The 12500-nt window shown below is 42.2% G+C and overlaps 1 protein-coding gene across 6 annotated transcripts in view; it reads left to right on the plus strand.

The window, feature by feature from the left end:
• Nucleotides 1-12500, plus strand: part of TUBGCP6 (tubulin gamma complex component 6) — a 141568-nt gene that overhangs the window by 97808 nt on the left and 31260 nt on the right. The gene's annotated exons all lie outside the window — the stretch shown is intronic.

The raw sequence follows: 12500 nt of genomic DNA on the forward strand, positions 1-12500 counted from the left end.
TATACCTCATATGAAAGCGCTTGATAAGTGCTTTCCAGATCTGTCAAAAGTTTGACGCTATGACGTCATTTATGACGTCATGACGAAAAAACAAATTTTTCATGAAAATTTTATTTCCTCAGTTCTCATCAAAATCTCTTTATTTCATGTACAACGGTCCTGGAGAGATACCATTAACCGAATGAAAATATATAGGTCAAGGTCAAAGGTCAAGGTCACAAAAAGGTTAAACATCAAGGTCGACGAAACCCTTATTTTTTGTATTACTTTAATCGAATGATCTCCAAACTTGGTGGGTATGTAGGATGTAGAATGGCACTCAGCTGATTAAATTTTGGTGGTGATCGGCCTTGACCTTCAAAGTCATCTTGAACGTTATTCATTTTTTACCCTAAGGTCAAATTGTCAAGTCTCAGTGATCATATCGTGTTGTACCTCAAATGAAAGCCCTTGATGAGTTCTTTCCAGACATATAACGATTTTGACGATGTGACGTCATTTGACGACGTTATGACGAAGAAACTGCATTTTTCATGTATACTGTATCGCTTAAGTTCACATAAGAAACTCTTGTTTAGGTCACTCTGTCTAGCAAAGTTCTCATTGGAAACTCTTGTGGGTTCATATATGGTTGTCTTTTTGGAATACTTTTCAGTGCACTTAATGGTCAAAGTCAAGGTCAAATGTCAAGATCACTTTGAAGTCAATTATGGAGTTCGATGAAACCCTTCTTTTTGAGTAATTTTCATCGAATCATCACCAAACTTTGTGGGAATGTAGTAAATGGCTTAGCGCTCAGTTTATTAGTGTTTGTTTGTGATCGACCTTGACCTTCAGGGTTAGCGCCTGAGGTCAAAGATATTTGACCCCAAAGTCAAATTTTCAAGTTTTAGGAACCATATCCTGTAGTAACTCAAATTGAAGTCCTCGATGAGTGTTTTCTAGATATGTCAAGCTTTAGCCATTATGACGTCATTGGGTAATGTTATGAGGCAAACATGTGTTGTTCATGGTCACTCTGTAAAACGATTATCATCGGAATCTCTCGTAGGCAGATATTCCTCAAGGAGTCGCTCCGAGTGGATACCAGTTCTGTTCACCTCAGTGTGACCTTAAATAAGTCACTCATGTTCACATTTTGGCAAGATACTGGTCACCCTGGTGGTGACATTGGTTCATTTGTTTGTTTGTTTGTTTGTTTGTCAGTGAGCAGGATATCCCAAAAGGCTGACAGATTGGACCAAAATTTGGTGGGCAGGTTGGGTGTGCGACAAGTATGAATTCATTTGATTTTGGTGAAGAGCAGGATTCGGATCCGGATACGACAATTTATTAGTGATTGAGAGATGGGGCCAAAATTATATATAGCATGATATCTCAAAAAGTTGTTGATGGACTCGGACGAAACTTGGTGACAGGTTGGATGTGTGACGAAGAAATTATTCGGTTTTGGTGACAATCCGGATTCGATGATTATTTTTTCAAGTGATTCTTCACCATTAAGTGACGGGGTTAAAAACAATATATAACATGCTATCTCAAAAAGTTGTTGACGGACTCGGACAAAACTTGGTGGATGATTCGGGAAGGTGAGCAGAACAAGCCAATTAGATTTTGGTTGAGGTCTGGATCCAGCTCTGGCCTATCAGTGGGATACGAAACGTAAACTGTTCAGCCTGGCGGAGGTATTCGCCTCAACCGAGTGCCGTTCTAGTTAATACTGAAGTGATAATTTCCCGAGTAAAATAACCTCTCCTTTGCTAACGTAGCAGGATCGAACCTCAAAGGTGTCGTCATTGAGGCAGGTTTGGGTTTGAGTCGAGGGCTATCTTATTCAGCACATTATTTCAGGGGTCCTGTGGGAAATCTCCCAGACAACACGACTTGGATTGGAAAGCATAATCCCTCGAGTCAATTTTACTCTGTTCTTTTCATGATTGTGGTGTTCTGTCATGGCCAGGGGTTGCAGCCAACACCCCCCCCCCAACCCCATTCCCATACTTTTTTTTCCTTTTCGCTATTGTCTGGAAGGCTCTGGGGTTTAATTTATTATAGTTTCTAATGTCTTGTTCTTGGCGTGAACAAGAACCCACTGTTTGTGGCTTGAAGCTGCATGACGACGGCACAGCTTATCAAATGCTGTGTGATTCTGCAGCCATGACACCACGTGCTTTCTTTGAGAGGTGTGGTGTTTTCACTCCACTCATGACCTTGCCTCTGCTGCTCGGGGCATTTTGATTTACCGTGGTCAACTTGTACACTTTGATGATATTATTTTCTTTTTCCTCACTGAGGGTAATTGTTTTGTAGGGTTTGGCTTGGTGCTGCTTTTAGTTTGATGAAAAACGTTTATAATGTACTTTTTTTTTCAGGTTTTTTTTTTTTTTTTTTACTTTAGTTGAAAATAATTTGTTGCTAATGGACTTGTCTCCCTAAAATTGTGTTCCATATGATTACGCAGATTGTGTGATTGCAGAATGTGGTTCGTCCTGTTCATAAGAGTCCACATAGTCATGTCGCCTGCTTTGGATCACCGTGTAAGATGCTGTGTTTGTGGATTTGAAATCAACTGTACCTTACAATAGTGTAGTGTGTTCAAGTCACCTAGTGACTCATTTGTACACTTATTTGGGCATTTTTCATACATTTGGACTTTTGATTTTATGATCCATATGTTAGGTGGCGGATCCAGGATTTTCAGTGGGAGGGAGTGGAGAGGCGAGGGTATAGTGGTTCACGCAGGTACTTGGCAGAGGTCAGGAGAGGTTCTGATTGTCCATGGTCGCCTCTGGGATACTGCCTAGGAACCTTGTGCATGTACTTGTGCCAGTCAATCAATCACCGTTTCACCTTATGTAGTACCTTGAAAATTGAAATTATGTAATATTAGAATATTTTTTAAATCTGCAGTAAAGTTATTTTATTTTTAACATTTATTAGCAAAATGCAATCTTTACGATTTCTTCAATTCATCTTCTTTTTTTGGGACATTCATTACAAGGTTTATTAACATCTTGTTTTTTTTTTCAAGAAAAGTGCTCTTGGACCCAATATAAGTTTTTTTTAAAGTTAAGTTGAGAAAACAAGAAGTCACATGGACGCAGCTGGATTGTTTGACTTTGGAGGATGATTGTGAATTTTAAATCTGATGCCAAATACAGTACAGTACTCTCACACACACACACTGCTGTGCATAGTGGAGCATTGTGGTGCAAAACACTCCAATTCCGAGTACAAGTCTGATCTTTCAGTGGCACATTCGGGCACCCCAGCAACAGCTAGAATTCTCTTCGTGATATTACCAATTTTTCTCTTTGTAATCTCATTAATTTATACTTGGACCTGATGTGTTGGTATTTCTTTTCTGCAGCATACTAAAATAAATGCCCCGTTAAATGACTCGTCATGATTTTCTCAACAACTGTCTTTTTTGTGTGTGGAAACATAGTCGAGGCTCATGGAGAGCTAGTACTAGTACACTGAACTACTACTATAGTACTGATTGCCTCCATCCATTGTTGCTACTCTAAAGTTGCGTCAACCAAGGAGGCTCACTGTGAAGTCCGTAAGGAACTCAACACGACAGTTTCATCATCTCCTCCTGCATCCCTGCTTTCTTCCCCCTACACCAAGGCTGACGTTGACACTGGCCTTTCCTCCACAAAGGCAAGAAAAAGAGCAAGAATTGATGGCATCTAACCTGAATTCTTGAAGCTCTTGGGATCTCATGCACGTGACTGGTTGGCTACTCTTTTCACAAACCTCAATGCAACTGGAGTCATACCATCAATCTGGAAAGAGGCTAAAGTCATTCCATCCTTATGCCAGGGAAACCTGCTGCTGACCCATATCTCTGCTATGTACGACATGCAAGTTATTTTTCAGCGTGTCCTTCTCAGCCAAGCTCTCTTCACGAGTAAAGTCCAACCTTCCCAACAAACAAGCTGGCTTCAGACCTGATTGGTGTTGGGTTTATCAAGTACTTGCACTTACCACCCATGTTGAGGCTGGTTACCAACGTGCACTCAAAACAGGCGTTATACTAATTGACCTTTCATCAACATATGATACGGTATGGTAACATGGTCTTCTGTTGAAAGCTGCCAAACCTTTTTAGTGCCAAGCCACAATGCATGTCCTTTCTTCTTTACTTAGCAATCAAAGATATATGGTTACATTCAGAGAGCAAACAAGCTCGATAAGGTCTCTGAATGATGGTCCTCCCCAAAGGTCTGTCTTAGCTCCAGTCCTCATCAACACACTATATGTTAGTGACATGCCTTGTACTAGCACCAGAAAGTTTACCCACACAGAAGTTTCCTTTTGTGGCAAACCAGTCAAGAATGAACTGTTCCTCAAGTACCTTGGAGTCACCCTTGAAAGCAGCCTCACATTCTGCGAACACTTAAAATGGGTCACACAAAAGATCAAGATCAGGGTAAACATCATCCAGAAACGTGGAGGCACCAGCTGGGGATCAAGTTAACATACCCTTCACACTGAGCGCAGTCAGCTAGCCCTGCTCATGTGTACCCTGCAGTGGAATACTGTTCTCCTGTGTGGGCAATGAACAGCCCCACAAAACAATTGGACTCTGTCCTGAAAACACTGATGCGGATAATCAGTGGTGCATTGAAATCAACACCCGTGCAGTGGCTTACATTCCTGTCTGACATCCCAACCCCGGTGTGCAATGGAAGGCAATGATGCTGAGAGAGTTTGACTCCATCAAAGCCAACTCAGAGCTTTCAATCCATGAAGACCTGCAGAATCTACCAAATATGTGACTCAAGTCACGCAAACCTTTCTGGGGCTCTGCAAATATTTATGTGATGCAGAGTTTAACACAAAGGACAAGTGGCACAATCTCTGGACAGACTACAACATTGATCACAAAGAATGGGTCAGTGATTCAATAGAAGAGCCTCCAGGCTTGGACCTCCCCCAGAAACAGTGGTCTGCGCTCAACAGAATCCGTACTCTCCATGCAAGGACATCACACGACCTCCACAAATGGAATTTCAAAGACAGTCCAGCATGAGACTGTGGTCACCCAACTCAGACGATTCATCACATTGTGATTTGGTATCACCTACGGAAATTTGACGAAGGATTTAAGGCAATTTACCAAACACCAGACAGTGCTGTGACTTGGCTGTCCAACTTGGACTTAACTCTGTGAGCTGTAATTTGTCATACACAAGAAGAAGAAGAAGAAGAAGAAGAAGAAGAAGAAGAAGTACACTGGACGGATCGGGATGCAACAGGACAAAAGGAACAGCAGAGAGAGAGAGAGAGAGAGAGAGAGAAAGAGAGAGAGAGAGAGAGAGAGAGAGAGAGAGAGAGAGAGAGAGAGAGAGAGAGAGAGAGAGAGAGAGAGAGAGAGAGAGAGAGAGAGAGAGAGAGAGAGAGAGAGAGAGAGAGATAGATAGATAGATAGATAGATAGATAGATAGATAGATAGATAGTGGGAGGGGACACCAACAGCAGAGCTGAAGACCTAGATTGAGGTAAACTTTGACAAACAATGGGTGTGGGAGGAATGGGGAGCAGGAAAGGATGCATATGGTACACAAGATGGATGCAGAAGAAAAACTGGAAGTTTGGAAGGAGGAAGGATTGGGGTGTGGTAGGGTAGGGGGGTTAACGAGGGGAGAAAAGATCATGGTTTTGGATTGGGGACGATCTGAGATTGTGGTGAACAACTGTCTTGAAGACCTGGAGGTAATAATGAAATTGAAGATGATGGGAAAGTTGGTTCCACAGGTGGAAAAAAAAAGAGGAACGAATGAGTGGAGGTGAGCAGTGATCCTGGATTGAGGTTGTTTCACCAGAAGGGGGTTGATGTTGGATTGTGAGTGCCCTGCAGAAACCTGGAGATGGGAGGGGACAAAAGCACGGAAAGAGCAAAGGCTGCAAAACCAGAAAGAAGGCGGTAGAATACAGAAAGACCACCGATGTGTATGTGATTCCAATAATCTTCAAGGCCTTGGTTTCCACAGCATCAAGCTGAGTAATATGTCAGGCAAGGGAGCCAGTCCAAAGGGGGAGAGCATTACTCCATTAAGATGGAAATTAAAGCCTTGTAGGTGGATAGTTTTGGTGTGCCAAAGAAGGACTTTTTATGACAGAGGATGCCCAGTTGGTGGCTGGCTTTGGAGGCCAACTTTGAAGTGTGGTTTGCCAAAGAAAGATCATGGCTGATGGTGAGACGTGGGAGTATGAATGACTGAACGGGAGTGTTGCCAGATAATCCTTTTGTCGAGATAGTGAGATTTATCAGGATTGATAGACATATTCTAAGTGTTTGACCAGCTTGTGTTTTTGTCAAGGTCTGAAGAGAGTGAAGAGGCCGCAGCCTGCATGTCTGAAGGATGAGGGATGTCATGGCAGGGGGTGGAGTCATCAACAAATAGATAAAGGGGATTTTGCAGAGAGTCAGAGATATTGCTGATGAAGATTATGATTAGGACTGGGCCAAGAGCACTGCCTTGGGGCACTGCAGCCTTGACAGGGAGAGGAGATGAAAGGATTTCGTAGAGAGCCACACTGCCACACGTATAGGAAGTCAGTAAACCAAGAACGGAGTTGGCCTTTATGCCTGGTGTTGGCTTAATGGTTAGGGTGGCGGGTTTGGGATTCTAAGATCCTGAGTTCAAATCCCACTCGGCTGTTGAATTAATACCAGGTGGGGTTGACTCTGCTTGTCATCCTTCTGAGTTTGGCAAAATGAGTACCACCACGCTGGAAAACTGTGTCAGAGTGGTGACCCGTCCAGGATTGTGTCCAATAGCCAAGGAGGCAGCACCAATGCTCTGCACAGAGTATGGTCCCGATGGATGGTTGGATGGAGGTTGCCTTTGATCTCATAGGCAGAGAGTTTGGAGAGCAAGGCTGGATTCCAGACTGCATCAAAAACTCGAGATATGTCGGGAGAGAGGCCCTGAACTTATGTCTGACATTGAGCCTCCATCCATTGTCTGGAGAGTGTAAGCTGCATGTCCAAAGTAGAGTAACCTGGTCTGAATCCGAATTGGTGATCTGACATGAGGTCGTTGGAGAAAAGAAAGTATTTCATATCAACTGTGATGATGGATTCCATGACCTTGCTGATGATTGGAAGTAAGCTGATGGGGCTGCAGGTAAGGGGATCAGTTTTTGCTCCTTTTATGTAATGCAGTGATGTTGGTGATTTTCAAGCAGATGAAAATTCCTTGGGTAATTTATAGTTGAAAAGAGCAAAGAGAGGATGTCTAAGAGCAGCAGAGCAGGTTTTTTAGGACACGCGAGCTGATGCCGTCGGGTCCAGTTCCAGCGTCAGCGTCGAGGGTTGACAGAAACTTCCCCACCTTCTCGGGTGCAAAAGACACAGAGTCCAGGAGAAGTTGGGTTTGACAGTGAAGGATGGGTACTAAGAATGAGGGGTTGGAGTATTTGGACCTGATATTTGGAAGCGAACACAGAAATGAGGCATTCAGCCTTCTGACGAGCGCAGTCAGCTGTGGTGCCATTTGAAGAGAGGGAAGGGTTGGAAGGGTGGGATACTCCAGTGACAGACTTAAGAAGGTGCTACCAGGTTTTAGAGTTGAAAGACAAGTTTTGAAAATTCGTTCTTACGGTTGGACAGATGTTGCTTTCTGGCTCTCCTGAGAGTGGACTCACACTTGTATACTTTTTAGAATGCACTGAAATTGCCGTCAGTTTGTTTAGCCTCTCACAAAGAGAAGGCAAGTTGTTTCAGAGCAACTACCTCACTGCAGGATTCAGTGTACCATGGGCAGAAAGAAGGGTAAGATCATTGAAGATGAGATTGGATTAATCTGTGCATGAGTGATTTGTAAAATTTTTACAAATTTATTTATTTATATACACGACTTTTACAATCTTTGTTTTATTACCTTCACCACCTAAGGTGGAAAGAGGATATTTTTTCACCCGTCTGTCTGTTGGGTCGCCGAAATAGGTGACCCTTATTGTCAGTAATCCTGTCTGTTTGTTTGGATGTTTGTTCGTTTGTCATCAGCATAATTGGAAGTAAACGTGGGCGGAGTTTGACCAAACTCGGGTGGTAGGTACATCTTATGACCTAGTGCTTTGGAAATTGTGATGTTTGCTGGGGACACTTTGGTTTCCCAGCAACAACCAAAAAAACCTTCAAAATCGGTACCGTTCACGCGAAATCAATTCCGAAAGCCATTATCCCACATAGGGTTATTAAATTTGGCACGAATGATCTACAAGTGATGCTCTATCAAATTTATTCCGGTTTTTGTGATACATGGAATATTTTACCCGCAGTGCCCCCTACAATTAGAGTATGCGCGAAAATTGGCGAAAATTGAAGGCCCCCTAGCGACCAGGTGAGTGCATTGATACGAATGAAACTTTGCAGGTTCATGGTACTCAATGAGTACTACAACATTGCTTCAGGACATATTGACCGATTTTGCTTCGGTCAGGGGTCAAAGGTCAATCAGTGCAAAAATCGATAATATGCGAGAGCTGGAGGTGCCTTCGCGCCAAATGCTACTCCTCCTCGGGTTATGGTCGGATGGTCATGAAAATTCACACTAATCGTCTGGAATACATTGTGCACAAAGGATTGAGCCGGATTTTCGATTTAGATCTTTGTTCACCCACAACACCCCCTCGAACTTTGGGGATTTCTGATTTCAAACCGCATTTTCGGTACTTTTCATTCAAATGGATACCGAGTAGTTATCAGAAGATGGAACTCGATGAGATTTGATGTGCATAATCTTTTAAGGTGATTCCCTATCCACGATATGACATCCATTTTGCTCTATATCTTGCAGTTTCCATGCTCGGCGACCCATCGCAGCCGACCGGCTTGTCTGTTTGTTACTTACGAAATCTAAAGATTTCGTAAGTATATTGATGACTTCCGTTTCTGTTTGTTACTTACGAAATCTAAAGAGTTTGCAAGTATATTGATGACTTCCGTTTCTGTTTGTTACTGACGAAATCTAAAGATTTTGTAAGTATATTGATGACTTCCGTTTCTGTTTGTTTGTATGTTTGTTTGTTTGTTTGTTACTTAAGTAATCTCAAGATTTTGTAAGTATATTGATGACTTCCGTTTCTGTTTGTTTGTTTGTTTGTTTGTTTGTAGGCATGATAACTGGAGAACGGAAGAAGCTCCCAATGTCAAATTACACCACGTGATTCAGGAGGGTGATGGCAAGTGCTGATTAGATTTTGGTCAAAATCGGTCAAAGGTCAAGGTCACGGTGAGGTCAAATATTCGATTTTTGATGGTTTGGTACAGATAACTCGAACGGAAGAAGCTACCAATGTCAAATTACACCACGTGATTCAGGAGGCTGATGGCTCGTGCTGATTAGATTTTGGTCAAAATCGGTCAAAGGTCAAGGTCACAGTGAGGTCAAACATCCAAAAAATGGTAACTCGAGAACGGAAGAAGCTTCCAATGTCAAATTACACGACGTGATTCAGTAGGGTGGTGGCTAGTGCTGAATATATTTTGGTCAAAATCGGTCAAAGGTCAAGGTCACAGTGAGGTCAAACATCCAAAAAATGATAACTCGAGAACGGAAGAAGCTTCCAATGTCAAATTACACCACGTGATTCAGGAGGGTGATGGCAAGTGCTGATTAGATTTTGGTCAAAATCGGTCAAAGGTCAAGGTCACGGTGAGGTCAAATATTCGATTTTTGATGGTTTGGTACAGATAACTCGAACGGAAGAAGCTACCAATGTCAAATTACACCATGTGATTCAGGAGGCTGATCGCTCGTGCTGATTAGATTTTGACAAGGTCAGAGGTCAAGTTGATGATTTCGTAAGTACCATTCTATGACTGCTTGTTTGTTTGTTTGTTTGTTTGTAGGCATGATAACTCGAGAACGGAAGATGCTACCAATGTCAAATTACACCACGTGATTCAGGAGGGTGGTACCGAGCGCTGGTTAGATTTTGGTCAAAATCGGTCAAAGGTCAAGGTCACAGTGACGTCAAACATCCAAAACATTCGATTTTTGATGCTTTGGTTCAGAATAATCTTTGAAACTTTTGGTTTGCGTCGCTACCTTCTCGAGAGACAGCTTTTATTAGACAAGGTCAGAGGTCAAGTTGACGATTTCGTAAGTACCAGTCTATGACTGCTTGTTTTCTTGCCAAAACGAAGTTTTTGCAAGATATGTTAGTCAGCTTGTTTGTTTGTTTCTCTGTTTGTTTGTTTCTCTGTTTGTTTGTGGATATCTCAAAAACTTGTGGACAGATTCAGACAAAACTTGATGGGCACATTGGGTGTGTGACGATAAAGAATTGATTTGACTTTGGTGAAGATCCGAATATGAATCCAGATCCTATAAAAAAATTTTTAAAGTGATTCTTCACCATTGAGAGATGGGGCAAAGCCAATATGTATCACGATATCTTAAAATGTTGTGGATGGATTCGGATGAAATTAGTGGATAGGTTAGGTGTGTGACGAAGATGAATCGATTCGATTTTGGTGAAGATCTGGATCCGGATACGAGAATTATTTAATTTTTGAAGTGATTCTTCACCATGGAGAGATTGGGCCAAAAATGAGAGATCATATATTGCATGATATTTCAAAAATGTATTGGGCCCAATATGTTCTCGTGCATCAGGCATTACGTGGTGGAGGTATGTGCTCTACCGAGTGCCCTTTTATTTAATACTGTACCCCTTCTCGATATTCGTCATTTCAACTCGCACTTACGCCGTTTTACAAGCCATACCTTTTATTCACGAGTGTTTTCAGAACTCTACAGACTGATAAAGATGCCAGAATACATCGCTAAAGTACCAAATCCAGAGATCACAAAATCGTTCAAAGAACTTTCACTGTACTTTGCTTCGCACATCAATGTACTATGCTGCAGATTGGCTGAGAGGCATTATAATAATGTTATCTTTGAATTGAAATTAGATGTTATTCGTCAAATGGATACTGGTATTAATGGATTGCCCGGTCAGTAAGTTTGTCTCCGATCAATAAATATGCCCACGTTCATTGAGGAAGGAGGCAAAAGAAGAGATACCACCACCTTGAACCCTTTCTGGAAGAGATTTATTTTTCTTCAAATCTTCTCTTCTTCCTCTTTCGGCTGCTCCCGTGAGGGGTCGCCACAGCGGATCATCCGTATGATCCGCATCGTGATTTGGCACATATTTTACGCCGGATGCCCTTCCTGACGCAACCCTGGTCGCCTCTTACGACACAGGGATATGGTACACCTATTTTAACCGGGGTATACACCGGCCCAGTATACTGGTACTCATTTCGCCGACCTCGGAAGGATGACAGGCTGAGTCAACCCCCTGGTGTATTAATTCAGTGGCCCAACGGGGCTTGAACTCAGGACCTCTTGGATCCCAAGCCGCTGCCCTAACCACTGCGCCAACACCAGGCATGGTGAAGATCAAATTATTTTTCTTCAAATATATTTGGTAATTGTTTTCTTTAATTTTGTTGATACATGTTTGCACTTGACTACAACTATCATGAATTTTAAAATGGGTTATATCATTGGTAAAAAGCAAAATATCATGCATGAAGTCATGACGTGAGGAACCCCCTTATTCCATAAATTATTAGAAAAACTGCTTTGATTTTTGTTGTGATGATATCCCACTTTTTGGGAACGCGTCGCTGACATAAGCCAGGGTCTTTCAGTATTTGGACATGTTTAATAAGTTTGTGTATAAGACTGATTCAATAGTGCAAAACCTCTGGAATTTTCTTATTAACTATCCTTTAATCCATTATGCCTCTGCCGACGAAGTCACCGGAGGCATTATATTTTTGGTTTGTCCGTGCGTCTGTATGTCTTTTCATTTCCGTGATAGGTTTTCCTTTCCGCAATAACTTGAGAACAGTGAAGGGATCCAAGTCAAACTTGGTACAAGTTTGTATAATGATGCAAAGATGAACTGATTAGATGTTGGAGTCAAAAGGTGAAAGGTCAGAGGTCATGTGAGGTAAAAATGTAATACTTGAGAACAGTTGACAGGATTGAAATCGAACTTCGTACAAGTATTATAATGGTGTAAAAATGTGGGCGGAGGCATATAGGTTGATGCCGTGACATTGAAGAGTGCCGTTCTCGTTAATCTTTAGCTTATCTGGAATTGGAATTTCATCGTGTCGTTGTCATCGTGCACCATCTGTCCATCCATGCATCCATCCGTCTCCTATTTCGACTTCTTCGGCCAAACCGCTGGAACGATCCAAATGAAATTTAGCAGAAACGTTCCGCTCCTGACTGGTAATGGGGATTGCAAAGCTCGTTCCGGTCCTTCCAAAATCTTCTTCTCCAGACCCACCAGTCAGAATGCTACCAAATTTGGGTTGTGACATTGGAACAGGGTCGTGAAGTTAAATTGCTGAGGCCATGCTGATCACATGACAGGAAGTTTGCCAAAATGGCGGTCACGTAAATTCCTTCCAAAATCTTCTCCAGACACACTAGTCCGAATGCTACAAA

The sequence above is a fragment of the Eptatretus burgeri genome, chromosome 9 (assembly GCF_056783735.1).
Source record: "Eptatretus burgeri isolate ZD-2024b chromosome 9, Ebu_testis_v1, whole genome shotgun sequence".
In the NCBI taxonomy this organism is placed as follows: domain Eukaryota; kingdom Metazoa; phylum Chordata; class Myxini; order Myxiniformes; family Myxinidae; genus Eptatretus; species Eptatretus burgeri.